The sequence below is a fragment of the Myodes glareolus genome, chromosome 24 (assembly GCF_982192425.1).
Source record: "Myodes glareolus chromosome 24, mMyoGla1.1, whole genome shotgun sequence".
In the NCBI taxonomy this organism is placed as follows: domain Eukaryota; kingdom Metazoa; phylum Chordata; class Mammalia; order Rodentia; family Cricetidae; genus Myodes; species Myodes glareolus.
Window position 1 is genome coordinate 36,737,852 of NC_142049.1, and position 23,929 is coordinate 36,761,780.

At 57.0% G+C, this 23,929-nt stretch overlaps 9 non-coding genes across 9 annotated transcripts; all 9 read right to left on the minus strand.

Annotated features, from left to right (window-relative positions):
- Window positions 1-1,083: 1,083 nt before the first annotated feature.
- LOC148118116 (small nucleolar RNA SNORD116) lies at window positions 1,084-1,177 on the minus strand. The gene has a single exon (XR_015736439.1). It is a non-coding gene; the product is annotated as a small nucleolar RNA SNORD116 (small nucleolar RNA).
- Window positions 1,178-3,667: 2,490 nt separating this feature from the next.
- Window positions 3,668-3,761, minus strand: LOC148118117 (small nucleolar RNA SNORD116). The gene has a single exon (XR_015736440.1). It is a non-coding gene; the product is annotated as a small nucleolar RNA SNORD116 (small nucleolar RNA).
- A 2,490-nt stretch (window positions 3,762-6,251) lies between these two features.
- Window positions 6,252-6,345, minus strand: LOC148118118 (small nucleolar RNA SNORD116). The gene has a single exon (XR_015736441.1). It is a non-coding gene; the product is annotated as a small nucleolar RNA SNORD116 (small nucleolar RNA).
- Window positions 6,346-8,835: 2,490 nt separating this feature from the next.
- LOC148118119 (small nucleolar RNA SNORD116) lies at window positions 8,836-8,929 on the minus strand. Its single transcript, XR_015736442.1, has one exon. It is a non-coding gene; the product is annotated as a small nucleolar RNA SNORD116 (small nucleolar RNA).
- A 2,490-nt stretch (window positions 8,930-11,419) lies between these two features.
- LOC148118120 (small nucleolar RNA SNORD116) lies at window positions 11,420-11,513 on the minus strand. The gene has a single exon (XR_015736443.1). It is a non-coding gene; the product is annotated as a small nucleolar RNA SNORD116 (small nucleolar RNA).
- Window positions 11,514-14,003: 2,490 nt separating this feature from the next.
- Window positions 14,004-14,097, minus strand: LOC148118121 (small nucleolar RNA SNORD116). Its single transcript, XR_015736444.1, has one exon. It is a non-coding gene; the product is annotated as a small nucleolar RNA SNORD116 (small nucleolar RNA).
- Window positions 14,098-16,587: 2,490 nt separating this feature from the next.
- Window positions 16,588-16,681, minus strand: LOC148118122 (small nucleolar RNA SNORD116). Its single transcript, XR_015736445.1, has one exon. It is a non-coding gene; the product is annotated as a small nucleolar RNA SNORD116 (small nucleolar RNA).
- A 2,490-nt stretch (window positions 16,682-19,171) lies between these two features.
- LOC148118123 (small nucleolar RNA SNORD116) lies at window positions 19,172-19,265 on the minus strand. The gene has a single exon (XR_015736446.1). It is a non-coding gene; the product is annotated as a small nucleolar RNA SNORD116 (small nucleolar RNA).
- Window positions 19,266-21,755: 2,490 nt separating this feature from the next.
- LOC148118124 (small nucleolar RNA SNORD116) lies at window positions 21,756-21,849 on the minus strand. Its single transcript, XR_015736447.1, has one exon. It is a non-coding gene; the product is annotated as a small nucleolar RNA SNORD116 (small nucleolar RNA).
- Between the last annotated feature and the right edge of the window lie 2,080 nt (window positions 21,850-23,929).

Here is a 23,929-nt window from a genome sequence, read left to right on the forward strand (position 1 = left end):
GCCTCTGCTCAAGAGCAGGGGTCTCCAGCCAGCCTTGCTTGAGCTACAAGCTGGCAGTCCAATTGAAATTTTTTGATGGCCGTCAAAGCTAACCCCAAACAGCACCTCCTAAAAGAACAGGACACTGCTGAGGAAGGCTAAACACAAATCTGGACCTTCCTGGCGTTGAGAATGCCTCGAGCCAAGACAGGACCCCTAGTTCCAGGGATGGGACCAAAGGACCTTCACAAATTGGCCCTCCACCAGGAGTCATGCATGTGCGACCTTAGTGTCGGGGTAAATCCCACCCCACCAAAGGCCAGGCGAAGGCCAATTTCTGCACAGCTATGCACACCTCCTTCAGGAAGGTGTGAGAAATGTCTCCTATTTCTGCCAGTGACTTCTTGCCGGAGCCCCACGTCCGGAGACACACAGCTAGGTGGAAATCTGGGACGGGTGTCGGCGGGGGGTCGGTCTCTAAGTCTACAATCATCTCACTCAAAGTTTTGGGTCTTGCCCTAGTCGACTTGGGGACCCTCCCTGACTCCCTTGCGGGTACTCAGCCACAGAAGCTCTCTGTGTCTCCTTCTATCACGCTCCCCGTGGGATTTCAACCACCACGAGAGACCTGGCCCGCCAGGGCTCAAGGAGCCACATGGCCCAGGTCACTTTCCCACTGCAGCAGCACCCTGGACCTCAGAGACCCTCTGAGCTGCTTCTCTGCGGGCCTGTCACAGACTTGACGTCCAAGCTCCTTCTGAGGTCTCCCCCTAGGGCCTGAACTTTCCCAGAGAGCTGGGAAAAGTGGAGGGGTCCCTCTTCCACCTGCTTCAGCTGCACAGACTGCCATTGTTTGGTTGGGCTCTGCTAGGAGCCCCCGCACCTAGCCTCTCCCTCTGAGGTTCTCAAGGAGGCAAGAGCAGTTCAAGATTCCCGGCTAGCCTCAAATATTCTGCCTTCACCATGGCCACGAGTGCTAGCAGAAGCGTGAAAGACCAAGGCCATCAAGAGGGAGTCAGGCCAGTGCTGGAGGAGGGCAGGAGCAGGGGAGTGGTGTGCGTGCCCAGATCCTACTCCCAGAGGACCTGGGTGACCCAAGGTGCAGGACCTCAGTCTCGATGAGAGCGGCGGTACTGAGTTTTCACTCATTTTGTTCAGCTTTTCCAAGGAATGATTGACTGGGAATCATCATCGATCCAAGCACGCTGGAGGGGCCTGGAGGGGCCTGGCACAGAGACTTTCTGAGGTAGGTCTCCTCTGCGGCCAGGGTGGGTACTGGGGAGTGCGAGAACTGCCCAGACGTGCCCCATCTGGGAAAGGGAGCTTGCAGTGGGTCCCTGTATGGAAGGCAGGAGCACCTTGAGGACCTAAGTCTGCTTCGGGTGCAGACAGGTCTGGATGCACGAATGGGCAGCCCTCACAGCACCACCAAGACCCGACAATCGTGTGCAGGTGCCTGCAGGTCATGGTCCTTACCTTGACCTTGGTCCTCTGGCCTTCTCGTGCAAGTCACCAACGACAACCAACGTCACTGCGGGTGGCTGGGACTGCAGCCTTCACCGGTGGGCACGGGATGGGAGGCTGGGCCATTCCCTCTGCCCTTCGGCCATGTGTGTCACAGATGCCACACTGTGAAGACATAAAAGCACGTGACCCCGTTACAGTGGGAGTCATGCTAGTGGCTCTGGCGGGGCTTGGGCCCTTTGGTCTCCCTGGGATGATCGGGCCACAAGTCTTCTGCCAGCACCCCTGCTCTGCCCAAACCCTCCAGCACGGTTTGCCAGATGAGTGACAGCAAACTCTTGACGTCTCAGGCCTTGACCTGACCCCGGCCCCCTCCATGGCCTTGAAGGGGAGCTTTGGCCCTCTCTGCAGCCAATCCACAAATCTCTGCCCGCCCAGCACATCCAGCTACTACAACACCAGCAAGCACACTCTTCCCCAAAATCCTACAAGCAGCTCTGAATCAAGGCAGCCGGGAAACCGCGGCCCTCCCTGGGTTCACTAGCAAGAGCTCTCACACCAAGCGGTCTCCAGCTCAGGCCCTAGGACTCAGATCTCTTTGGCCACGTTCACTGAGCCAACCACGCCTCCTAGTCCATGACCAGCTCTGACAACCTACTGGAAGCTGCAAACCTCTGTCTTGCTAATGCACACGGCCTGAGATCAAACTGCACTAAGCCTTCCTTCCCCACAGGCCTCCACGACCAGAGATGCCTTGCAGACCAACAAGACAAGACCTTCTTTGGAACTCTCTGCCTCGCACGTTGGCCATGTCTCTTCATCTCTCTCTTTCTCCATCTCCATCTCCATCACCGTCTCTGTCTCTGTCTCTGTCTCTGTCGCTGTCTCTGTCTCCTTCTCCGGATGAGGAGGGCTCTGACTGGTTGCCGCTCTCTGACAGTCTCTCCTCAAGAGAAGCCCTGTTCACGAAACCACAAAGTAGGACTGCAAGCCTCAGCACTGTCTCAAGAAATCCAACCTCAGGTGGGACCGCCAGGGTAACCAGGGGAGCCTGACATCTCCCAAGACCACTTGCAAGACTCAAGCCTTCTGATTCCCTGGAATGCAACTCTGCAAGATAAAGTGGCTTTGATTGGCAGATGCCTCTGCTCAAGAGCAGGGGTCTCCAGCCAGCCTTGCTTGAGCTACAAGCTGGCAGTCCAATTGAAATTTTTTGATGGCCGTCAAAGCTAACCCCAAACAGCACCTCCTAAAAGAACAGGACACTGCTGAGGAAGGCTAAACACAAATCTGGACCTTCCTGGCGTTGAGAATGCCTCGAGCCAAGACAGGACCCCTAGTTCCAGGGATGGGACCAAAGGACCTTCACAAATTGGCCCTCCACCAGGAGTCATGCATGTGCGACCTTAGTGTCGGGGTAAATCCCACCCCACCAAAGGCCAGGCGAAGGCCAATTTCTGCACAGCTATGCACACCTCCTTCAGGAAGGTGTGAGAAATGTCTCCTATTTCTGCCAGTGACTTCTTGCCGGAGCCCCACGTCCGGAGACACACAGCTAGGTGGAAATCTGGGACGGGTGTCGGCGGGGGGTCGGTCTCTAAGTCTACAATCATCTCACTCAAAGTTTTGGGTCTTGCCCTAGTCGACTTGGGGACCCTCCCTGACTCCCTTGCGGGTACTCAGCCACAGAAGCTCTCTGTGTCTCCTTCTATCACGCTCCCCGTGGGATTTCAACCACCACGAGAGACCTGGCCCGCCAGGGCTCAAGGAGCCACATGGCCCAGGTCACTTTCCCACTGCAGCAGCACCCTGGACCTCAGAGACCCTCTGAGCTGCTTCTCTGCGGGCCTGTCACAGACTTGACGTCCAAGCTCCTTCTGAGGTCTCCCCCCAGGGCCTGAACTTTCCCAGAGAGCTGGGAAAAGTGGAGGGGTCCCTCTTCCACCTGCTTCAGCTGCACAGACTGCCATTGTTTGGTTGGGCTCTGCTAGGAGCCCCCGCACCTAGCCTCTCCCTCTGAGGTTCTCAAGGAGGCAAGAGCAGTTCAAGATTCCCGGCTAGCCTCAAATATTCTGCCTTCACCATGGCCACGAGTGCTAGCAGAAGCATGAAAGACCAAGGCCATCAAGAGGGAGTCAGGCCAGTGCTGGAGGAGGGCAGGAGCAGGGGAGTGGTGTGCGTGCCCAGATCCTACTCCCAGAGGACCTGGGTGACCCAAGGTGCAGGACCTCAGTCTCGATGAGAGCGGCGGTACTGAGTTTTCACTCATTTTGTTCAGCTTTTCCAAGGAATGATTGACTGGGAATCATCATCGATCCAAACACGCTGGAGGGGCCTGGAGGGGCCTGGCACAGAGACTTTCTGAGGTAGGTCTCCTCTGCGGCCAGGGTGGGTACTGGGGAGTGCGAGAACTGCCCAGACGTGCCCCATCTGGGAAAGGGAGCTTGCAGTGGGTCCCTGTATGGAAGGCAGGAGCACCTTGAGGACCTAAGTCTGCTTCGGGTGCAGACAGGTCTGGATGCACGAATGGGCAGCCCTCGCAGCACCACCAAGACCCGACAATCGTGTGCAGGTGCGTGCAGGTCATGGTCCTTACCTTGCCCTTGGTCCTCTGGCCTTCTCGTGCAAGTCACCAACGACAACCAACGTCACTGCGGGCGGCTGGGACTGCAGCCTTCACCGGTGGGCACGGGATGGGAGGCTGGGCCATTCCCTCTGCCCTTCGGACATGCGTGCCACAGATGCCACACTGTGAAGACATAAAAGCACGTGACCCCGTTACAGTGGGAGTCATGCTAGTGGCTCTGGCGGGGCTTGGGCCCCTTGGTCTCCCTGGGATGATCGGGCCACAAGTCTTCTGCCAGCACCCCTGCTCTGCCCAAACCCTCCAGCACGGTTTGCCAGATGAGTGACAGCAAACTCTTGACATCTCAGGCCTTGACCTGACCCCGGCCCCCTCCGTGATCTTGAAGGGGAGCTTTGGCCCTCTCTGCAGCCAATCCACAAATCTCTGCCCGCCCAGCACATCCAGCTACTACAACACCAGCAAGCACACTCTTCCCCAAAATCCTACAAGCAGCTCTGAATCAAGGCAGCCGGGAAACCGCGGCCCTCCCTGGGTTCACTAGCAAGAGCTCTCACACCAAGCGGTCTCCAGCTCAGGCCCTAGGACTCAGATCTCTTTGGCCACGTTCACTGAGCCAACCACGCCTCCTAGTCCATGACCAGCTCTGACAACCTACTGGAAGCTGCAAACCTCTGTCTTGCTAATGCACACGGCCTGAGATCAAACTGCACTAAGCCTTCCTTCCCCACAGGCCTCCACGACCAGAGATGCCTTGCAGACCAACAAGACAAGACCTTCTTTGGAACTCTCTGCCTCGCACGTTGGCCATGTCTCTTCATCTCTCTCTTTCTCCATCTCCATCTCCATCACCGTCTCTGTCTCTGTCTCTGTCTCTGTCGCTGTCTCTGTCTCCTTCTCCGGATGAGGAGGGCTCTGACTGGTTGCCGCTCTCTGACAGTCTCTCCTCAAGAGAAGCCCTGTTCACGAAACCACAAAGTAGGACTGCAAGCCTCAGCACTGTCTCAAGAAATCCAACCTCAGGTGGGACCGCCAGGGTAACCAGGGGAGCCTGACATCTCCCAAGACCACTTGCAAGACTCAAGCCTTCTGATTCCCTGGAATGCAACTCTGCAAGATAAAGTGGCTTTGATTGGCAGATGCCTCTGCTCAAGAGCAGGGGTCTCCAGCCAGCCTTGCTTGAGCTACAAGCTGGCAGTCCAATTGAAATTTTTTGATGGCCGTCAAAGCTAACCCCAAACAGCACCTCCTAAAAGAACAGGACACTGCTGAGGAAGGCTAAACACAAATCTGGACCTTCCTGGCGTTGAGAATGCCTCGAGCCAAGACAGGACCCCTAGTTCCAGGGATGGGACCAAAGGACCTTCACAAATTGGCCCTCCACCAGGAGTCATGCATGTGCGACCTTAGTGTCGGGGTAAATCCCACCCCACCAAAGGCCAGGCGAAGGCCAATTTCTGCACAGCTATGCACACCTCCTTCAGGAAGGTGTGAGAAATGTCTCCTATTTCTGCCAGTGACTTCTTGCCGGAGCCCCACGTCCGGAGACACACAGCTAGGTGGAAATCTGGGACGGGTGTCGGCGGGGGGTCGGTCTCTAAGTCTACAATCATCTCACTCAAAGTTTTGGGTCTTGCCCTAGTCGACTTGGGGACCCTCCCTGACTCCCTTGCGGGTACTCAGCCACAGAAGCTCTCTGTGTCTCCTTCTATCACGCTCCCCGTGGGATTTCAACCACCACGAGAGACCTGGCCCGCCAGGGCTCAAGGAGCCACATGGCCCAGGTCACTTTCCCACTGCAGCAGCACCCTGGACCTCAGAGACCCTCTGAGCTGCTTCTCTGCGGGCCTGTCACAGACTTGACGTCCAAGCTCCTTCTGAGGTCTCCCCCTAGGGCCTGAACTTTCCCAGAGAGCTGGGAAAAGTGGAGGGGTCCCTCTTCCACCTGCTTCAGCTGCACAGACTGCCATTGTTTGGTTGGGCTCTGCTAGGAGCCCCCGCACCTAGCCTCTCCCTCTGAGGTTCTCAAGGAGGCAAGAGCAGTTCAAGATTCCCGGCTAGCCTCAAATATTCTGCCTTCACCATGGCCACGAGTGCTAGCAGAAGCGTGAAAGACCAAGGCCATCAAGAGGGAGTCAGGCCAGTGCTGGAGGAGGGCAGGAGCAGGGGAGTGGTGTGCGTGCCCAGATCCTACTCCCAGAGGACCTGGGTGACCCAAGGTGCAGGACCTCAGTCTCGATGAGAGCGGCGGTACTGAGTTTTCACTCATTTTGTTCAGCTTTTCCAAGGAATGATTGACTGGGAATCATCATCGATCCAAGCACGCTGGAGGGGCCTGGAGGGGCCTGGCACAGAGACTTTCTGAGGTAGGTCTCCTCTGCGGCCAGGGTGGGTACTGGGGAGTGCGAGAACTGCCCAGACGTGCCCCATCTGGGAAAGGGAGCTTGCAGTGGGTCCCTGTATGGAAGGCAGGAGCACCTTGAGGACCTAAGTCTGCTTCGGGTGCAGACAGGTCTGGATGCACGAATGGGCAGCCCTCACAGCACCACCAAGACCCGACAATCGTGTGCAGGTGCCTGCAGGTCATGGTCCTTACCTTGACCTTGGTCCTCTGGCCTTCTCGTGCAAGTCACCAACGACAACCAACGTCACTGCGGGCGGCTGGGACTGCAGCCTTCACCGGTGGGCACGGGATGGGAGGCTGGGCCATTCCCTCTGCCCTTCGGCCATGTGTGTCACAGATGCCACACTGTGAAGACATAAAAGCACGTGACCCCGTTACAGTGGGAGTCATGCTAGTGGCTCTGGCGGGGCTTGGGCCCTTTGGTCTCCCTGGGATGATCGGGCCACAAGTCTTCTGCCAGCACCCCTGCTCTGCCCAAACCCTCCAGCACGGTTTGCCAGATGAGTGACAGCAAACTCTTGACGTCTCAGGCCTTGACCTGACCCCGGCCCCCTCCATGGCCTTGAAGGGGAGCTTTGGCCCTCTCTGCAGCCAATCCACAAATCTCTGCCCGCCCAGCACATCCAGCTACTACAACACCAGCAAGCACACTCTTCCCCAAAATCCTACAAGCAGCTCTGAATCAAGGCAGCCGGGAAACCGCGGCCCTCCCTGGGTTCACTAGCAAGAGCTCTCACACCAAGCGGTCTCCAGCTCAGGCCCTAGGACTCAGATCTCTTTGGCCACGTTCACTGAGCCAACCACGCCTCCTAGTCCATGACCAGCTCTGACAACCTACTGGAAGCTGCAAACCTCTGTCTTGCTAATGCACACGGCCTGAGATCAAACTGCACTAAGCCTTCCTTCCCCACAGGCCTCCACGACCAGAGATGCCTTGCAGACCAACAAGACAAGACCTTCTTTGGAACTCTCTGCCTCGCACGTTGGCCATGTCTCTTCATCTCTCTCTTTCTCCATCTCCATCTCCATCACCGTCTCTGTCTCTGTCTCTGTCTCTGTCGCTGTCTCTGTCTCCTTCTCCGGATGAGGAGGGCTCTGACTGGTTGCCGCTCTCTGACAGTCTCTCCTCAAGAGAAGCCCTGTTCACGAAACCACAAAGTAGGACTGCAAGCCTCAGCACTGTCTCAAGAAATCCAACCTCAGGTGGGACCGCCAGGGTAACCAGGGGAGCCTGACATCTCCCAAGACCACTTGCAAGACTCAAGCCTTCTGATTCCCTGGAATGCAACTCTGCAAGATAAAGTGGCTTTGATTGGCAGATGCCTCTGCTCAAGAGCAGGGGTCTCCAGCCAGCCTTGCTTGAGCTACAAGCTGGCAGTCCAATTGAAATTTTTTGATGGCCGTCAAAGCTAACCCCAAACAGCACCTCCTAAAAGAACAGGACACTGCTGAGGAAGGCTAAACACAAATCTGGACCTTCCTGGCGTTGAGAATGCCTCGAGCCAAGACAGGACCCCTAGTTCCAGGGATGGGACCAAAGGACCTTCACAAATTGGCCCTCCACCAGGAGTCATGCATGTGCGACCTTAGTGTCGGGGTAAATCCCACCCCACCAAAGGCCAGGCGAAGGCCAATTTCTGCACAGCTATGCACACCTCCTTCAGGAAGGTGTGAGAAATGTCTCCTATTTCTGCCAGTGACTTCTTGCCGGAGCCCCACGTCCGGAGACACACAGCTAGGTGGAAATCTGGGACGGGTGTCGGCGGGGGGTCGGTCTCTAAGTCTACAATCATCTCACTCAAAGTTTTGGGTCTTGCCCTAGTCGACTTGGGGACCCTCCCTGACTCCCTTGCGGGTACTCAGCCACAGAAGCTCTCTGTGTCTCCTTCTATCACGCTCCCCGTGGGATTTCAACCACCACGAGAGACCTGGCCCGCCAGGGCTCAAGGAGCCACATGGCCCAGGTCACTTTCCCACTGCAGCAGCACCCTGGACCTCAGAGACCCTCTGAGCTGCTTCTCTGCGGGCCTGTCACAGACTTGACGTCCAAGCTCCTTCTGAGGTCTCCCCCCAGGGCCTGAACTTTCCCAGAGAGCTGGGAAAAGTGGAGGGGTCCCTCTTCCACCTGCTTCAGCTGCACAGACTGCCATTGTTTGGTTGGGCTCTGCTAGGAGCCCCCGCACCTAGCCTCTCCCTCTGAGGTTCTCAAGGAGGCAAGAGCAGTTCAAGATTCCCGGCTAGCCTCAAATATTCTGCCTTCACCATGGCCACGAGTGCTAGCAGAAGCGTGAAAGACCAAGGCCATCAAGAGGGAGTCAGGCCAGTGCTGGAGGAGGGCAGGAGCAGGGGAGTGGTGTGCGTGCCCAGATCCTACTCCCAGAGGACCTGGGTGACCCAAGGTGCAGGACCTCAGTCTCGATGAGAGCGGCGGTACTGAGTTTTCACTCATTTTGTTCAGCTTTTCCAAGGAATGATTGACTGGGAATCATCATCGATCCAAGCACGCTGGAGGGGCCTGGAGGGGCCTGGCACAGAGACTTTCTGAGGTAGGTCTCCTCTGCGGCCAGGGTGGGTACTGGGGAGTGCGAGAACTGCCCAGACGTGCCCCATCTGGGAAAGGGAGCTTGCAGTGGGTCCCTGTATGGAAGGCAGGAGCACCTTGAGGACCTAAGTCTGCTTCGGGTGCAGACAGGTCTGGATGCACGAATGGGCAGCCCTCGCAGCACCACCAAGACCCGACAATCGTGTGCAGGTGCGTGCAGGTCATGGTCCTTACCTTGCCCTTGGTCCTCTGGCCTTCTCGTGCAAGTCACCAACGACAACCAACGTCACTGCGGGCGGCTGGGACTGCAGCCTTCACCGGTGGGCACGGGATGGGAGGCTGGGCCATTCCCTCTGCCCTTCGGCCATGTGTGTCACAGATGCCACACTGTGAAGACATAAAAGCACGTGACCCCGTTACAGTGGGAGTCATGCTAGTGGCTCTGGCGGGGCTTGGGCCCTTTGGTCTCCCTGGGATGATCGGGCCACAAGTCTTCTGCCAGCACCCCTGCTCTGCCCAAACCCTCCAGCACGGTTTGCCAGATGAGTGACAGCAAACTCTTGACGTCTCAGGCCTTGACCTGACCCCGGCCCCCTCCATGGCCTTGAAGGGGAGCTTTGGCCCTCTCTGCAGCCAATCCACAAATCTCTGCCCGCCCAGCACATCCAGCTACTACAACACCAGCAAGCACACTCTTCCCCAAAATCCTACAAGCAGCTCTGAATCAAGGCAGCCGGGAAACCGCGGCCCTCCCTGGGTTCACTAGCAAGAGCTCTCACACCAAGCGGTCTCCAGCTCAGGCCCTAGGACTCAGATCTCTTTGGCCACGTTCACTGAGCCAACCACGCCTCCTAGTCCATGACCAGCTCTGACAACCTACTGGAAGCTGCAAACCTCTGTCTTGCTAATGCACACGGCCTGAGATCAAACTGCACTAAGCCTTCCTTCCCCACAGGCCTCCACGACCAGAGATGCCTTGCAGACCAACAAGACAAGACCTTCTTTGGAACTCTCTGCCTCGCACGTTGGCCATGTCTCTTCATCTCTCTCTTTCTCCATCTCCATCTCCATCACCGTCTCTGTCTCTGTCTCTGTCTCTGTCGCTGTCTCTGTCTCCTTCTCCGGATGAGGAGGGCTCTGACTGGTTGCCGCTCTCTGACAGTCTCTCCTCAAGAGAAGCCCTGTTCACGAAACCACAAAGTAGGACTGCAAGCCTCAGCACTGTCTCAAGAAATCCAACCTCAGGTGGGACCGCCAGGGTAACCAGGGGAGCCTGACATCTCCCAAGACCACTTGCAAGACTCAAGCCTTCTGATTCCCTGGAATGCAACTCTGCAAGATAAAGTGGCTTTGATTGGCAGATGCCTCTGCTCAAGAGCAGGGGTCTCCAGCCAGCCTTGCTTGAGCTACAAGCTGGCAGTCCAATTGAAATTTTTTGATGGCCGTCAAAGCTAACCCCAAACAGCACCTCCTAAAAGAACAGGACACTGCTGAGGAAGGCTAAACACAAATCTGGACCTTCCTGGCGTTGAGAATGCCTCGAGCGAAGACAGGACCCCTAGTTCCAGGGATGGGACCAAAGGACCTTCACAAATTGGCCCTCCACCAGGAGTCATGCATGTGCGACCTTAGTGTCGGGGTAAATCCCACCCCACCAAAGGCCAGGCGAAGGCCAATTTCTGCACAGCTATGCACACCTCCTTCAGGGAGGTGTGAGAAATGTCTCCTATTTCTGCCAGTGACTTCTTGCCGGAGCCCCACGTCCGGAGACACACAGCTAGGTGGAAATCTGGGACGGGTGTCGGCGGGGGGTCGGTCTCTAAGTCTACAATCATCTCACTCAAAGTTTTGGGTCTTGCCCTAGTCGACTTGGGGACCCTCCCTGACTCCCTTGCGGGTACTCAGCCACAGAAGCTCTCTGTGTCTCCTTCTATCACGCTCCCCGTGGGATTTCAACCACCACGAGAGACCTGGCCCGCCAGGGCTCAAGGAGCCACATGGCCCAGGTCACTTTCCCACTGCAGCAGCACCCTGGACCTCAGAGACCCTCTGAGCTGCTTCTCTGCGGGCCTGTCACAGACTTGACGTCCAAGCTCCTTCTGAGGTCTCCCCCTAGGGCCTGAACTTTCCCAGAGAGCTGGGAAAAGTGGAGGGGTCCCTCTTCCACCTGCTTCAGCTGCACAGACTGCCATTGTTTGGTTGGGCTCTGCTAGGAGCCCCCGCACCTAGCCTCTCCCTCTGAGGTTCTCAAGGAGGCAAGAGCAGTTCAAGATTCCCGGCTAGCCTCAAATATTCTGCCTTCACCATGGCCACGAGTGCTAGCAGAAGCGTGAAAGACCAAGGCCATCAAGAGGGAGTCAGGCCAGTGCTGGAGGAGGGCAGGAGCAGGGGAGTGGTGTGCGTGCCCAGATCCTACTCCCAGAGGACCTGGGTGACCCAAGGTGCAGGACCTCAGTCTCGATGAGAGCGGCGGTACTGAGTTTTCACTCATTTTGTTCAGCTTTTCCAAGGAATGATTGACTGGGAATCATCATCGATCCAAGCACGCTGGAGGGGCCTGGAGGGGCCTGGCACAGAGACTTTCTGAGGTAGGTCTCCTCTGCGGCCAGGGTGGGTACTGGGGAGTGCGAGAACTGCCCAGACGTGCCCCATCTGGGAAAGGGAGCTTGCAGTGGGTCCCTGTATGGAAGGCAGGAGCACCTTGAGGACCTAAGTCTGCTTCGGGTGCAGACAGGTCTGGATGCACGAATGGGCAGCCCTCGCAGCACCACCAAGACCCGACAATCGTGTGCAGGTGCGTGCAGGTCATGGTCCTTACCTTGCCCTTGGTCCTCTGGCCTTCTCGTGCAAGTCACCAACGACAACCAACGTCACTGCGGGCGGCTGGGACTGCAGCCTTCACCGGTGGGCACGGGATGGGAGGCTGGGCCATTCCCTCTGCCCTTCGGCCATGTGTGTCACAGATGCCACACTGTGAAGACATAAAAGCACGTGACCCCGTTACAGTGGGAGTCATGCTAGTGGCTCTGGCGGGGCTTGGGCCCTTTGGTCTCCCTGGGATGATCGGGCCACAAGTCTTCTGCCAGCACCCCTGCTCTGCCCAAACCCTCCAGCACGGTTTGCCAGATGAGTGACAGCAAACTCTTGACGTCTCAGGCCTTGACCTGACCCCGGCCCCCTCCATGGCCTTGAAGGGGAGCTTTGGCCCTCTCTGCAGCCAATCCACAAATCTCTGCCCGCCCAGCACATCCAGCTACTACAACACCAGCAAGCACACTCTTCCCCAAAATCCTACAAGCAGCTCTGAATCAAGGCAGCCGGGAAACCGCGGCCCTCCCTGGGTTCACTAGCAAGAGCTCTCACACCAAGCGGTCTCCAGCTCAGGCCCTAGGACTCAGATCTCTTTGGCCACGTTCACTGAGCCAACCACGCCTCCTAGTCCATGACCAGCTCTGACAACCTACTGGAAGCTGCAAACCTCTGTCTTGCTAATGCACACGGCCTGAGATCAAACTGCACTAAGCCTTCCTTCCCCACAGGCCTCCACGACCAGAGATGCCTTGCAGACCAACAAGACAAGACCTTCTTTGGAACTCTCTGCCTCGCACGTTGGCCATGTCTCTTCATCTCTCTCTTTCTCCATCTCCATCTCCATCACCGTCTCTGTCTCTGTCTCTGTCTCTGTCGCTGTCTCTGTCTCCTTCTCCGGATGAGGAGGGCTCTGACTGGTTGCCGCTCTCTGACAGTCTCTCCTCAAGAGAAGCCCTGTTCACGAAACCACAAAGTAGGACTGCAAGCCTCAGCACTGTCTCAAGAAATCCAACCTCAGGTGGGACCGCCAGGGTAACCAGGGGAGCCTGACATCTCCCAAGACCACTTGCAAGACTCAAGCCTTCTGATTCCCTGGAATGCAACTCTGCAAGATAAAGTGGCTTTGATTGGCAGATGCCTCTGCTCAAGAGCAGGGGTCTCCAGCCAGCCTTGCTTGAGCTACAAGCTGGCAGTCCAATTGAAATTTTTTGATGGCCGTCAAAGCTAACCCCAAACAGCACCTCCTAAAAGAACAGGACACTGCTGAGGAAGGCTAAACACAAATCTGGACCTTCCTGGCGTTGAGAATGCCTCGAGCGAAGACAGGACCCCTAGTTCCAGGGATGGGACCAAAGGACCTTCACAAATTGGCCCTCCACCAGGAGTCATGCATGTGCGACCTTAGTGTCGGGGTAAATCCCACCCCACCAAAGGCCAGGCGAAGGCCAATTTCTGCACAGCTATGCACACCTCCTTCAGGGAGGTGTGAGAAATGTCTCCTATTTCTGCCAGTGACTTCTTGCCGGAGCCCCACGTCCGGAGACACACAGCTAGGTGGAAATCTGGGACGGGTGTCGGCGGGGGGTCGGTCTCTAAGTCTACAATCATCTCACTCAAAGTTTTGGGTCTTGCCCTAGTCGACTTGGGGACCCTCCCTGACTCCCTTGCGGGTACTCAGCCACAGAAGCTCTCTGTGTCTCCTTCTATCACGCTCCCCGTGGGATTTCAACCACCACGAGAGACCTGGCCCGCCAGGGCTCAAGGAGCCACATGGCCCAGGTCACTTTCCCACTGCAGCAGCACCCTGGACCTCAGAGACCCTCTGAGCTGCTTCTCTGCGGGCCTGTCACAGACTTGACGTCCAAGCTCCTTCTGAGGTCTCCCCCTAGGGCCTGAACTTTCCCAGAGAGCTGGGAAAAGTGGAGGGGTCCCTCTTCCACCTGCTTCAGCTGCACAGACTGCCATTGTTTGGTTGGGCTCTGCTAGGAGCCCCCGCACCTAGCCTCTCCCTCTGAGGTTCTCAAGGAGGCAAGAGCAGTTCAAGATTCCCGGCTAGCCTCAAATATTCTGCCTTCACCATGGCCACGAGTGCTAGCAGAAGCGTGAAAGACCAAGGCCATCAAGAGGGAGTCAGGCCAGTGCTGGAGGAGGGCAGGAGCAGGGGAGTGGTGTGCGTGCCCAGATCCTACTCCCAGAGGACCTGGGTGACCCAAGGTGCAGGACCTCAGTCTCGATGAGAGCGGCGGTACTGAGTTTTCACTCATTTTGTTCAGCTTTTCCAAGGAATGATTGACTGGGAATCATCATCGATCCAAGCACGCTGGAGGGGCCTGGAGGGGCCTGGCACAGAGACTTTCTGAGGTAGGTCTCCTCTGCGGCCAGGGTGGGTACTGGGGAGTGCGAGAACTGCCCAGACGTGCCCCATCTGGGAAAGGGAGCTTGCAGTGGGTCCCTGTATGGAAGGCAGGAGCACCTTGAGGACCTAAGTCTGCTTCGGGTGCAGACAGGTCTGGATGCACGAATGGGCAGCCCTCGCAGCACCACCAAGACCCGACAATCGTGTGCAGGTGCCTGCAGGTCATGGTCCTTACCTTGACCTTGGTCCTCTGGCCTTCTCGTGCAAGTCACCAACGACAACCAACGTCACTGCGGGCGGCTGGGACTGCAGCCTTCACCGGTGGGCACGGGATGGGAGGCTGGGCCATTCCCTCTGCCCTTCGGCCATGTGTGTCACAGATGCCACACTGTGAAGACATAAAAGCACGTGACCCCGTTACAGTGGGAGTCATGCTAGTGGCTCTGGCGGGGCTTGGGCCCTTTGGTCTCCCTGGGATGATCGGGCCACAAGTCTTCTGCCAGCACCCCTGCTCTGCCCAAACCCTCCAGCACGGTTTGCCAGATGAGTGACAGCAAACTCTTGACGTCTCAGGCCTTGACCTGACCCCGGCCCCCTCCATGGCCTTGAAGGGGAGCTTTGGCCCTCTCTGCAGCCAATCCACAAATCTCTGCCCGCCCAGCACATCCAGCTACTACAACACCAGCAAGCACACTCTTCCCCAAAATCCTACAAGCAGCTCTGAATCAAGGCAGCCGGGAAACCGCGGCCCTCCCTGGGTTCACTAGCAAGAGCTCTCACACCAAGCGGTCTCCAGCTCAGGCCCTAGGACTCAGATCTCTTTGGCCACGTTCACTGAGCCAACCACGCCTCCTAGTCCATGACCAGCTCTGACAACCTACTGGAAGCTGCAAACCTCTGTCTTGCTAATGCACACGGCCTGAGATCAAACTGCACTAAGCCTTCCTTCCCCACAGGCCTCCACGACCAGAGATGCCTTGCAGACCAACAAGACAAGACCTTCTTTGGAACTCTCTGCCTCGCACGTTGGCCATGTCTCTTCATCTCTCTCTTTCTCCATCTCCATCTCCATCACCGTCTCTGTCTCTGTCTCTGTCTCTGTCGCTGTCTCTGTCTCCTTCTCCGGATGAGGAGGGCTCTGACTGGTTGCCGCTCTCTGACAGTCTCTCCTCAAGAGAAGCCCTGTTCACGAAACCACAAAGTAGGACTGCAAGCCTCAGCACTGTCTCAAGAAATCCAACCTCAGGTGGGACCGCCAGGGTAACCAGGGGAGCCTGACATCTCCCAAGACCACTTGCAAGACTCAAGCCTTCTGATTCCCTGGAATGCAACTCTGCAAGATAAAGTGGCTTTGATTGGCAGATGCCTCTGCTCAAGAGCAGGGGTCTCCAGCCAGCCTTGCTTGAGCTACAAGCTGGCAGTCCAATTGAAATTTTTTGATGGCCGTCAAAGCTAACCCCAAACAGCACCTCCTAAAAGAACAGGACACTGCTGAGGAAGGCTAAACACAAATCTGGACCTTCCTGGCGTTGAGAATGCCTCGAGCCAAGACAGGACCCCTAGTTCCAGGGATGGGACCAAAGGACCTTCACAAATTGGCCCTCCACCAGGAGTCATGCATGTGCGACCTTAGTGTCGGGGTAAATCCCACCCCACCAAAGGCCAGGCGAAGGCCAATTTCTGCACAGCTATGCACACCTCCTTCAGGAAGGTGTGAGAAATGTCTCCTATTTCTGCCAGTGACTTCTTGCCGGAGCCCCACGTCCGGAGACACACAGCTAGGTGGAAATCTGGGACGGGTGTCGGCGGGGGGTCGGTCTCTAAGTCTACAATCATCTCACTCAAAGTTTTGGGTCTTGCCCTAGTCGACTTGGGGACCCTCCCTGACTCCCTTGCGGGTACTCAGCCACAGAAGCTCTCTGTGTCTCCTTCTATCACGCTCCCCGTGGGATTTCAACCACCACGAGAGACCTGGCCCGCCAGGGCTCAAGGAGCCACATGGCCCAGGTCACTTTCCCACTGCAGCAGCACCCTGGACCTCAGAGACCCTCTGAGCTGCTTCTCTGCGGGCCTGTCACAGACTTGACGTCCAAGCTCCTTCTGAGGTCTCCCCCCAGGGCCTGAACTTTCCCAGAGAGCTGGGAAAAGTGGAGGGGTCCCTCTTCCACCTGCTTCAGCTGCACAGACTGCCATTGTTTGGTTGGGCTCTGCTAGGAGCCCCCGCACCTAGCCTCTCCCTCTGAGGTTCTCAAGGAGGCAAGAGCAGTTCAAGATTCCCGGCTAGCCTCAAATATTCTGCCTTCACCATGGCCACGAGTGCTAGCAGAAGCGTGAAAGACCAAGGCCATCAAGAGGGAGTCAGGCCAGTGCTGGAGGAGGGCAGGAGCAGGGGAGTGGTGTGCGTGCCCAGATCCTACTCCCAGAGGACCTGGGTGACCCAAGGTGCAGGACCTCAGTCTCGATGAGAGCGGCGGTACTGAGTTTTCACTCATTTTGTTCAGCTTTTCCAAGGAATGATTGACTGGGAATCATCATCGATCCAAGCACGCTGGAGGGGCCTGGAGGGGCCTGGCACAGAGACTTTCTGAGGTAGGTCTCCTCTGCGGCCAGGGTGGGTACTGGGGAGTGCGAGAACTGCCCAGACGTGCCCCATCTGGGAAAGGGAGCTTGCAGTGGGTCCCTGTATGGAAGGCAGGAGCACCTTGAGGACCTAAGTCTGCTTCGGGTGCAGACAGGTCTGGATGCACGAATGGGCAGCCCTCGCAGCACCACCAAGACCCGACAATCGTGTGCAGGTGCCTGCAGGTCATGGTCCTTACCTTGACCTTGGTCCTCTGGCCTTCTCGTGCAAGTCACCAACGACAACCAACGTCACTGCGGGCGGCTGGGACTGCAGCCTTCACCGGTGGGCACGGGATGGGAGGCTGGGCCATTCCCTCTGCCCTTCGGCCATGTGTGTCACAGATGCCACACTGTGAAGACATAAAAGCACGTGACCCCGTTACAGTGGGAGTCATGCTAGTGGCTCTGGCGGGGCTTGGGCCCTTTGGTCTCCCTGGGATGATCGGGCCACAAGTCTTCTGCCAGCACCCCTGCTCTGCCCAAACCCTCCAGCACGGTTTGCCAGATGAGTGACAGCAAACTCTTGACGTCTCAGGCCTTGACCTGACCCCGGCCCCCTCCATGGCCTTGAAGGGGAGCTTTGGCCCTCTCTGCAGCCAATCCACAAATCTCTGCCCGCCCAGCACATCCAGCTACTACAACACCAGCAAGCACACTCTTCCCCAAAATCCTACAAGCAGCTCTGAATCAAGGCAGCCGGGAAACCGCGGCCCTCCCTGGGTTCACTAGCAAGAGCTCTCACACCAAGCGGTCTCCAGCTCAGGCCCTAGGACTCAGATCTCTTTGGCCACGTTCACTGAGCCAACCACGCCTCCTAGTCCATGACCAGCTCTGACAACCTACTGGAAGCTGCAAACCTCTGTCTTGCTAATGCACACGGCCTGAGATCAAACTGCACTAAGCCTTCCTTCCCCACAGGCCTCCACGACCAGAGATGCCTTGCAGACCAACAAGACAAGACCTTCTTTGGAACTCTCTGCCTCGCACGTTGGCCATGTCTCTTCATCTCTCTCTTTCTCCATCTCCATCTCCATCACCGTCTCTGTCTCTGTCTCTGTCTCTGTCGCTGTCTCTGTCTCCTTCTCCGGATGAGGAGGGCTCTGACTGGTTGCCGCTCTCTGACAGTCTCTCCTCAAGAGAAGCCCTGTTCACGAAACCACAAAGTAGGACTGCAAGCCTCAGCACTGTCTCAAGAAATCCAACCTCAGGTGGGACCGCCAGGGTAACCAGGGGAGCCTGACATCTCCCAAGACCACTTGCAAGACTCAAGCCTTCTGATTCCCTGGAATGCAACTCTGCAAGATAAAGTGGCTTTGATTGGCAGATGCCTCTGCTCAAGAGCAGGGGTCTCCAGCCAGCCTTGCTTGAGCTACAAGCTGGCAGTCCAATTGAAATTTTTTGATGGCCGTCAAAGCTAACCCCAAACAGCACCTCCTAAAAGAACAGGACACTGCTGAGGAAGGCTAAACACAAATCTGGACCTTCCTGGCGTTGAGAATGCCTCGAGCGAAGACAGGACCCCTAGTTCCAGGGATGGGACCAAAGGACCTTCACAAATTGGCCCTCCACCAGGAGTCATGCATGTGCGACCTTAGTGTCGGGGTAAATCCCACCCCACCAAAGGCCAGGCGAAGGCCAATTTCTGCACAGCTATGCACACCTCCTTCAGGGAGGTGTGAGAAATGTCTCCTATTTCTGCCAGTGACTTCTTGCCGGAGCCCCACGTCCGGAGACACACAGCTAGGTGGAAATCTGGGACGGGTGTCGGCGGGGGGTCGGTCTCTAAGTCTACAATCATCTCACTCAAAGTTTTGGGTCTTGCCCTAGTCGACTTGGGGACCCTCCCTGACTCCCTTGCGGGTACTCAGCCACAGAAGCTCTCTGTGTCTCCTTCTATCACGCTCCCCGTGGGATTTCAACCACCACGAGAGACCTGGCCCGCCAGGGCTCAAGGAGCCACATGGCCCAGGTCACTTTCCCACTGCAGCAGCACCCTGGACCTCAGAGACCCTCTGAGCTGCTTCTCTGCGGGCCTGTCACAGACTTGACGTCCAAGCTCCTTCTGAGGTCTCCCCCCAGGGCCTGAACTTTCCCAGAGAGCTGGGAAAAGTGGAGGGGTCCCTCTTCCACCTGCTTCAGCTGCACAGACTGCCATTGTTTGGTTGGGCTCTGCTAGGAGCCCCCGCACCTAGCCTCTCCCTCTGAGGTTCTCAAGGAGGCAAGAGCAGTTCAAGATTCCCGGCTAGCCTCAAATATTCTGCCTTCACCATGGCCACGAGTGCTAGCAGAAGCGTGAAAGACCAAGGCCATCAAGAGGGAGTCAGGCCAGTGCTGGAGGAGGGCAGGAGCAGGGGAGTGGTGTGCGTGCCCAGATCCTACTCCCAGAGGACCTGGGTGACCCAAGGTGCAGGACCTCAGTCTCGATGAGAGCGGCGGTACTGAGTTTTCACTCATTTTGTTCAGCTTTTCCAAGGAATGATTGACTGGGAATCATCATCGATCCAAGCACGCTGGAGGGGCCTGGAGGGGCCTGGCACAGAGACTTTCTGAGGTAGGTCTCCTCTGCGGCCAGGGTGGGTACTGGGGAGTGCGAGAACTGCCCAGACGTGCCCCATCTGGGAAAGGGAGCTTGCAGTGGGTCCCTGTATGGAAGGCAGGAGCACCTTGAGGACCTAAGTCTGCTTCGGGTGCAGACAGGTCTGGATGCACGAATGGGCAGCCCTCGCAGCACCACCAAGACCCGACAATCGTGTGCAGGTGCCTGCAGGTCATGGTCCTTACCTTGACCTTGGTCCTCTGGCCTTCTCGTGCAAGTCACCAACGACAACCAACGTCACTGCGGGCGGCTGGGACTGCAGCCTTCACCGGTGGGCACGGGATGGGAGGCTGGGCCATTCCCTCTGCCCTTCGGCCATGTGTGTCACAGATGCCACACTGTGAAGACATAAAAGCACGTGACCCCGTTACAGTGGGAGTCATGCTAGTGGCTCTGGCGGGGCTTGGGCCCTTTGGTCTCCCTGGGATGATCGGGCCACAAGTCTTCTGCCAGCACCCCTGCTCTGCCCAAACCCTCCAGCACGGTTTGCCAGATGAGTGACAGCAAACTCTTGACGTCTCAGGCCTTGACCTGACCCCGGCCCCCTCCATGGCCTTGAAGGGGAGCTTTGGCCCTCTCTGCAGCCAATCCACAAATCTCTGCCCGCCCAGCACATCCAGCTACTACAACACCAGCAAGCACACTCTTCCCCAAAATCCTACAAGCAGCTCTGAATCAAGGCAGCCGGGAAACCGCGGCCCTCCCTGGGTTCACTAGCAAGAGCTCTCACACCAAGCGGTCTCCAGCTCAGGCCCTAGGACTCAGATCTCTTTGGCCACGTTCACTGAGCCAACCACGCCTCCTAGTCCATGACCAGCTCTGACAACCTACTGGAAGCTGCAAACCTCTGTCTTGCTAATGCACACGGCCTGAGATCAAACTGCACTAAGCCTTCCTTCCCCACAGGCCTCCACGACCAGAGATGCCTTGCAGACCAACAAGACAAGACCTTCTTTGGAACTCTCTGCCTCGCACGTTGGCCATGTCTCTTCATCTCTCTCTTTCTCCATCTCCATCTCCATCACCGTCTCTGTCTCTGTCTCTGTCTCTGTCGCTGTCTCTGTCTCCTTCTCCGGATGAGGAGGGCTCTGACTGGTTGCCGCTCTCTGACAGTCTCTCCTCAAGAGAAGCCCTGTTCACGAAACCACAAAGTAGGACTGCAAGCCTCAGCACTGTCTCAAGAAATCCAACCTCAGGTGGGACCGCCAGGGTAACCAGGGGAGCCTGACATCTCCCAAGACCACTTGCAAGACTCAAGCCTTCTGATTCCCTGGAATGCAACTCTGCAAGATAAAGTGGCTTTGATTGGCAGATGCCTCTGCTCAAGAGCAGGGGTCTCCAGCCAGCCTTGCTTGAGCTACAAGCTGGCAGTCCAATTGAAATTTTTTGATGGCCGTCAAAGCTAACCCCAAACAGCACCTCCTAAAAGAACAGGACACTGCTGAGGAAGGCTAAACACAAATCTGGACCTTCCTGGCGTTGAGAATGCCTCGAGCCAAGACAGGACCCCTAGTTCCAGGGATGGGACCAAAGGACCTTCACAAATTGGCCCTCCACCAGGAGTCATGCATGTGCGACCTTAGTGTCGGGGTAAATCCCACCCCACCAAAGGCCAGGCGAAGGCCAATTTCTGCACAGCTATGCACACCTCCTTCAGGAAGGTGTGAGAAATGTCTCCTATTTCTGCCAGTGACTTCTTGCCGGAGCCCCACGTCCGGAGACACACAGCTAGGTGGAAATCTGGGACGGGTGTCGGCGGGGGGTCGGTCTCTAAGTCTACAATCATCTCACTCAAAGTTTTGGGTCTTGCCCTAGTCGACTTGGGGACCCTCCCTGACTCCCTTGCGGGTACTCAGCCACAGAAGCTCTCTGTGTCTCCTTCTATCACGCTCCCCGTGGGATTTCAACCACCACGAGAGACCTGGCCCGCCAGGGCTCAAGGAGCCACATGGCCCAGGTCACTTTCCCACTGCAGCAGCACCCTGGACCTCAGAGACCCTCTGAGCTGCTTCTCTGCGGGCCTGTCACAGACTTGACGTCCAAGCTCCTTCTGAGGTCTCCCCCCAGGGCCTGAACTTTCCCAGAGAGCTGGGAAAAGTGGAGGGGTCCCTCTTCCACCTGCTTCAGCTGCACAGACTGCCATTGTTTGGTTGGGCTCTGCTAGGAGCCCCCGCACCTAGCCTCTCCCTCTGAGGTTCTCAAGGAGGCAAGAGCAGTTCAAGATTCCCGGCTAGCCTCAAATATTCTGCCTTCACCATGGCCACGAGTGCTAGCAGAAGCGTGAAAGACCAAGGCCATCAAGAGGGAGTCAGGCCAGTGCTGGAGGAGGGCAGGAGCAGGGGAGTGGTGTGCGTGCCCAGATCCTACTCCCAGAGGACCTGGGTGACCCAAGGTGCAGGACCTCAGTCTCGATGAGAGCGGCGGTACTGAGTTTTCACTCATTTTGTTCAGCTTTTCCAAGGAATGATTGACTGGGAATCATCATCGATCCAAGCACGCTGGAGGGGCCTGGAGGGGCCTGGCACAGAGACTTTCTGAGGTAGGTCTCCTCTGCGGCCAGGGTGGGTACTGGGGAGTGCGAGAACTGCCCAGACGTGCCCCATCTGGGAAAGGGAGCTTGCAGTGGGTCCCTGTATGGAAGGCAGGAGCACCTTGAGGACCTAAGTCTGCTTCGGGTGCAGACAGGTCTGGATGCACGAATGGGCAGCCCTCGCAGCACCACCAAGACCCGACAATCGTGTGCAGGTGCCTGCAGGTCATGGTCCTTACCTTGACCTTGGTCCTCTGGCCTTCTCGTGCAAGTCACCAACGACAACCAACGTCACTGCGGGCGGCTGGGACTGCAGCCTTCACCGGTGGGCACGGGATGGGAGGCTGGGCCATTCCCTCTGCCCTTCGGCCATGTGTGTCACAGATGCCACACTGTGAAGACATAAAAGCACGTGACCCCGTTACAGTGGGAGTCATGCTAGTGGCTCTGGCGGGGCTTGGGCCCTTTGGTCTCCCTGGGATGATCGGGCCACAAGTCTTCTGCCAGCACCCCTGCTCTGCCCAAACCCTCCAGCACGGTTTGCCAGATGAGTGACAGCAAACTCTTGACGTCTCAGGCCTTGACCTGACCCCGGCCCCCTCCATGGCCTTGAAGGGGAGCTTTGGCCCTCTCTGCAGCCAATCCACAAATCTCTGCCCGCCCAGCACATCCAGCTACTACAACACCAGCAAGCACACTCTTCCCCAAAATCCTACAAGCAGCTCTGAATCAAGGCAGCCGGGAAACCGCGGCCCTCCCTGGGTTCACTAGCAAGAGCTCTCACACCAAGCGGTCTCCAGCTCAGGCCCTAGGACTCAGATCTCTTTGGCCACGTTCACTGAGCCAACCACGCCTCCTAGTCCATGACCAGCTCTGACAACCTACTGGAAGCTGCAAACCTCTGTCTTGCTAATGCACACGGCCTGAGATCAAACTGCACTAAGCCTTCCTTCCCCACAGGCCTCCACGACCAGAGATGCCTTGCAGACCAACAAGACAAGACCTTCTTTGGAACTCTCTGCCTCGCACGTTGGCCATGTCTCTTCATCTCTCTCTTTCTCCATCTCCATCTCCATCACCGTCTCTGTCTCTGTCTCTGTCTCTGTCGCTGTCTCTGTCTCCTTCTCCGGATGAGGAGGGCTCTGACTGGTTGCCGCTCTCTGACAGTCTCTCCTCAAGAGAAGCCCTGTTCACGAAACCACAAAGTAGGACTGCAAGCCTCAGCACTGTCTCAAGAAATCCAACCTCAGGTGGGACCGCCAGGGTAACCAGGGGAGCCTGACATCTCCCAAGACCACTTGCAAGACTCAAGCCTTCTGATTCCCTGGAATGCAACTCTGCAAGATAAAGTGGCTTTGATTGGCAGATGCCTCTGCTCAAGAGCAGGGGTCTCCAGCCAGCCTTGCTTGAGCTACAAGCTGGCAGTCCAATTGAAATTTTTTGATGGCCGTCAAAGCTAACCCCAAACAGCACCTCCTAAAAGAACAGGACACTGCTGAGGAAGGCTAAACACAAATCTGGACCTTCCTGGCGTTGAGAATGCCTCGAGCGAAGACAGGACCCCTAGTTCCAGGGATGGGACCAAAGGACCTTCACAAATTGGCCCTCCACCAGGAGTCATGCATGTGCGACCTTAGTGTCGGGGTAAATCCCACCCCACCAAAGGCCAGGCGAAGGCCAATTTCTGCACAGCTATGCACACCTCCTTCAGGGAGGTGTGAGAAATGTCTCCTATTTCTGCCAGTGACTTCTTGCCGGAGCCCCACGTCCGGAGACACACAGCTAGGTGGAAATCTGGGACGGGTGTCGGCGGGGGGTCGGTCTCTAAGTCTACAATCATCTCACTCAAAGTTTTGGGTCTTGCCCTAGTCGACTTGGGGACCCTCCCTGACTCCCTTGCGGGTACTCAGCCACAGAAGCTCTCTGTGTCTCCTTCTATCACGCTCCCCGTGGGATTTCAACCACCACGAGAGACCTGGCCCGCCAGGGCTCAAGGAGCCACATGGCCCAGGTCACTTTCCCACTGCAGCAGCACCCTGGA